Here is a 5,795-nt window from a genome sequence, read left to right as displayed (position 1 = left end):
GTGTTTTTCTTATACTTGTTAAATATAAGCATATCCAAGAGGTTTTATAGAAAGTGAATTAAAGAAATTGAATTGACCTGTGTCAGAGGATAGAAATTAATAGTACCAGCTTGGCTGTTGTTGAACCAATCCTTCTGTGCCCCAGTTTTCCTAACTGTAAAGTTATGAGATATCATGAAGATAGAAGAGCATGCAAATCCAACTATAGAAAATCAGGGGTGTGATACAGCGGTTAGAGCATTGGACCTAAAGTCAGTCAGTCAATACACATTTATTAAGCACTCAACTATATATGCCACGTATTGTGCTAAACACTAGAAATACAGTCCCTGCTCTCAAGGAGCTCATAATCTAATGATGGGGACAGCATGTAAAGAACTATTCACAGACACACTATGTACAGGATAAATTGGAAATATGTGTATGCAAATACGTATATATACATGTATATGTATATTTAAATGAATATATGTGTATGTATATATATGTATATATTCGTATCTGTGTATATATCTATATCTCAACAGAGGAAAGTCACTAACTTCAAGGGGGATCAGAAAAGGCTTCTTGTAGAAGGTGGATTTTATCTGGCACTTGAAGAAAGCCAGGGAATCCAGGAGGAAGAGATATGGAAGGAAGAGTATTCCAGGAATGGGAGACAGGAAGTTTAAATGCCCAGAGATGGAGTCTTTTGTTTGAGAAATAGCAAGGGTGTCATTGGATCATAGAGTATATGGGAGGGGAGGGGGAGTAAGGTGTAGGAAGATTGGAAGGTTGTGAAAGGCTTTGAATGTTAAACAGAATTTTGCATTTGATCCTGAAATTGATAGGGAGCTTAGGAGTTTATTAAGTGGGAGATGACATGGTGAGATCTGAGCTTTAGGAAGATTAATTTGACAGCTGAGTGAAGAATGGACTTTAGTGGGGAGGACTTGAGGCAGGTAGATAAACCAGACCAGGGTCCTTCTACTACCTCAAATACTTTGTAGCTTCATAACCCTGGGCAAGTTGCTTAATGTCTCTGTGCCTCAGTCTCCTGATCTGTAAAATGAGAGGGCTAAACCTGATGACTTTGAACATCCCAACTTTAAATTCATGATCATAGACTCTCATGAGCCTATGAAAAGGCAAAAAGCATTCTGAAAATACTTGTTATTACACTGTATACTGATCATTATTCCTAGAATAAGGTGAACCTTTCCTTAGGTGCAGGCTGTGAGAGAATTTGGGACACTGAATGGTGATTATCTCTTTGAGATTACCATGAAAAGTGGGAAGAAGAAAATTCTGGTAAGATGGTTTCTGTGAATCTGTGGGATTGTGGAAATCAGGATGTTTTGGTTTAAATTCTGCCCTTCCTTCAGATGCCTTTTCCTTAATATCCACCTCCCTTTTAAAAGGTGTGTAGCTGCCTGGAGGTGGGAACAGTCAGGTATTGAGACTGGAGCTACAGACTAAAAGGATAAAGGTCTTTATGTGGTACTGTCACTTGTGATCCCAGGCTCTTATCCCCTGAGAGAAGGGCAGGAGCTGACCAGGCCTCCTGACCTGCTCAGTCCACAGCCCAACATGGCAGAGAAAGAGAGCCCAACACACCTAGTTTCCTGACTAACCTGTGTGCTTGAAGTTCAACAAACAGAATAAGCACCTCCTTTTCAGGAGCTTTACGGTAAAACTTGCTTGTAGATTAATTATCAATAATTTAAGTATTTTGCAAACACTCCTATCTCCAGGCACACAATGGTAACTCGATGCAAAATTTAGGAAATGAAATGGCCTTTCCATTGGGAATCCGTGAGATTGCAGCAATCCTGAAACACTTTCCAGGCCCACTCCTCAGCCCCCTGGGTCATCACAGGCTTTTCCTAACTCCTCCCCTGGGGTTTCTCTAAGTCATGTCCCATGTTGGTTCCAGCTGGGAGAGCTGAAGAAGCAAAGAGTGCCGAGATCATGTAGTGATTGATTTTAACCTGTGTTGGGGTCAAGTTCACTGAGATTTGGAAGCCAACCAAATGTTCCTCATATTCACTGTTTTGGCAGGCTGCAGAGACTCCCCAACTCCGTGCTATATGGATTGAAACTTTATGGAAATCCATGCAGCTTACTGGGCCATACTGCAGCCAGGCTGGCTGCAGAAGGTAATGTGACATCATAAGGATAGAATAACTTTCTAGCTGGAATAGCAGGAGTGTGGCATAGTGGGTAGGTCACAAGACTTGAAAGGTGGAAACCATTAGGCTTTCTATAGAGAAGCCTCTCTACTTGCTGCACCAAGCATTCTAGTAACCAGCTGTGGAGAAAGATTGGCTAAGAAGAGTCAATAACTCAAGGTTGCCAGGTCCTAGCCTGAGAATCTGGAATCTGTGCTTATTCCACCACAGTCACCAGCTCTAAGAAGCAGGTTGCCTGGTTGGTTAGGGTATTTGGGTGGAGCCCGAGGGGCTAGAAGTGTGAATTCAGTGCTCCCTTCTCTGGACCTGTGTTTAGCCAACCTCCTGTTGATGCTCTGGACAGATTCCAAAATGGTGATTAATGTGCCAGAGTTATTTAAACAGGCCCCTTGTAAACCTGAAAGAGTTTCAAGTCCTAGTCATAGGCTGACTTCCCCTCTTTCTCACCCAGGAGGTTTCTGTTTTGTCACTTTCCTTACCCCCTTGAAGGAGCAGTCTTTGTTTCTCCTGTTTCTGGGGCTTAAGATCTGGAAGAAGGTGCACATTCACAGGTTTTCTTTGAGCTTCTCAGGGAACACGCCCCCTCTTTCTACCATCCGCAGGTTGTTTCTCAGGTGAAGTCATTTTCATGAGCTTGACACATAGGAATGTAGGCATCTATACATTATCCAGCCCTTACCTCAGTTGGTGCCTGGCACATCCTAAGTGTTGAATAAATGCTTTTTTTATCCAAAAAAAAAGTGCAACCAGAGTAGAAACTGAGCTTATCAATGTGACTGAAAGTAAAGGAGAAAACCCTCCCACGGTAGATTTTCATTTCAGACAGAATGCTGCTATAACCTGCCATATGTGAGTGGTGACAGGCAAATGTGTAGGTTTATAAGCCATGGACAGCCCCTTTGACTCTTTTTCACCTCATTTTCTGATTCAGCAATCATTTTATTTGCTTTTATAGACTCTATTGCATCCCCCACAATGCCTGTCCTAAAATATTTTCATTCTTAAGCTCCCAAACTGCACCTCCCAACCTTCCAGGTAGAAGATGAAATCAACTCCTACCTTAATGAGGAGACCCTCAGGCCCAGATTGCCTCTACTTACATCCTTTCTACTTCAAAATGTTTTTGTGTCTTTATCCACCCCCTTGTCCATTCCTCTTATCTCAGGGGAAGACAGGTCCGTCTACCTATACTAAACTAATTCTCCCTACTTGGGTCCTTGAATCCATCTTTTCCTGCTTTTTCTTCAGTCCCCTGAACTTTGTGGGCACAGTCTATAGACTCTGCTAAGCTGTAAGAGGTTCACTGAGGAAAGGGCACTGTTTTCTGTAGGAGTGACCTTCCACAGCCATTTGGAGAAGCACTGCCTGGGACTGCACTTGCTGAGGAAGAACTAAGCAAAAGCCTGTCATCTGCCAAGGAGGACTTTCCCTCTCCAGCCAGGACCGTGACTAGTTTAATCCCAGAAGAGACCTTGGAAATTGGACCCTACCATGCTGTGCCAAGTAAGCTCTCCTTTGGGCATTCCCTAGTTTAAGTATCTGTGACAAGAGGCCATAGAAGGGAACACTGTACTCCCAGCCCCCTCCAATGAGTCCTGGATATGAGTCATTTTTTATTTTAAGTTTCTATCAATGAATCATAAGACTTAGAGCAGCAGAGGATGGGGAGGGGGCATGCAAATGTTCTTTTCCCATGAGTCTTTCTAGCAACTTGTGGAGAGAAAAGCCTAGGCATCTTGGTGTGGTTTCAGGACGCAGTTAAATGTAGTTTTGGATAGCCAGCTTTGCACTTGTGCCCTCTAGTCCCCCGCAGCATTTAGGTGGTGTGAGCCTCAAATTCTCACCTACTGCGGGGCTTCTGATATGCTGTTTGTTTGTTGGAAAATAAAAATGAAGAAAAAAATGAAGAATCTATTGGTTCTGAGATTCCCAAGCTAGAGGACTGGGGAGATACAAAAGCAAAGTGGAAGGATTTGAGAGCTGGAAGGGACCTCAGTGGTTATCTAGTCCAACCTGTACACAAAAGGAATCTTCACTATAATGTGTGGGTAAGTGATCATCCAGCTCCTGTGTGAAGACCTCTAAGGAAGAGCAGCCCACCACCTCCCAAGGCAGCCTATTCCACTTATGGGCATCTCTAATTGTTAGGAGGTCCTTCCTGGCAGTTTTGTGTCATCTGCACATTTGACGAGCGTACCATCTTTACTCACTAATTATTTCACTAATTATTCTGTTGCTAGAATAGAAATGGTGAAGACTTTGAAGGAAGGTAAAATTCATTTCTAGAGTTTGGAATAAAGGTGGAAAATTGGAGCAGAGGTTGACATGCACCTTAGGTTTTTGGGAAAGAAGATTTCAGTGAGTTCAGAGGAAAGGTAGGTAGGATGGAATGAACTAAAATGCTAGTCAGTCCAAGAGTGATGGAATATACTTAGGAGATTCTGAAGACACAAAAGTGAATGATTCCAGTGAGGAGAACAAGGGATTTTACTGAAGAGTAAAGTCACTAATAAAAATGTCAAATAACCCAGGACCAAGCACAGATGGCTGGAGTGCTCCATGAGAGCCCTCCTGCCATGTTAACATTTAATAATTATCTGAGTCCCACCATGAATTCATGTGATTGTATTCTCATGTAACCTTTTTCTCTCTTGTAAAGAAGTAATCTTCTTTACAAGATCTTTGCTGAAGTCCAGATAAGCTATATCCTCAACATTTACTTCATTTACTAGTTAAGAAATCCCATCAGAAAAGGTGCTTAGGTCAGTCTGGTATGACCCGTAGTTGAGAATTTGAGTCAGTCTGGTATGGCCCATTATTGAGAACTTGAGTCAGTCTGGTGTGGCCCATTATTGAGAAGTTGGGTCAGTCTGGTATGACCTGTTTTTGAGAACTTGGGTCAATTTGGTATGACCTGTAGTTGAAGAAGTCATCCTAGTTGTTTTAATGCCCTGTTGTAGAATTTTCCCAGGAACTTAAGTCAAGCTCACTGTCTTCCCTTTTTAGAAAACCAGGACATTTGCCTTTTTCCAATCTTGTGGTCTCCTGCTTTCCATGATCTTTAGAATATCACTAACCATCACATCCGCCAGTTCTTCTAGGACTCAGTAATGTAACTCATTGAAGCCAGATGACTGGGATTCATCCAGAGAAGCTAGGTGCCTATACTCATTCTTTATTTATGTTGGGTATCAACTCCCTATTATTTATTCATCTTTATTCTGTCATCTCCAGGTCAAAAGTCATTCTCCTTGGCAGAGTAAACAGAAGTAAAATAAAAATTCAACAGTTCTGCTTTCTCTCTTCTCCTTTTTGTCAGTTCTCATCCCACTCCCATTCCCTAAGCAAAGGCCCTATTCTTTCTTTGATCCTCCTTTTTCTCCCAAGATTGCTATACAGACAAACAAACAAAAACGCTTCTTGTTGTTCTTAGCTTTCCTCACTGGGCTCAGCTTATCCTGAATTTTAGCATTCCTGATACTATTTTTGGAGTATCATGACATGCTTTTATTGTTATCTTCTATTACCTGGACTTGCTTCTATCTTCTTTCTTTTAAAATCTGATTTGATTGTTGACAGAGGTCTCTTCAGTAAAATCCCTTGTTCTCCTCACTGTAATCATTC

The sequence above is a fragment of the Notamacropus eugenii genome, chromosome 2 (genome assembly GCF_028372415.1).
Source record: "Notamacropus eugenii isolate mMacEug1 chromosome 2, mMacEug1.pri_v2, whole genome shotgun sequence".
In the NCBI taxonomy this organism is placed as follows: domain Eukaryota; kingdom Metazoa; phylum Chordata; class Mammalia; order Diprotodontia; family Macropodidae; genus Notamacropus; species Notamacropus eugenii.
The sequence above is the reverse complement of the archived record's forward strand: the minus strand, read 5'-3'. Positions refer to the sequence as shown.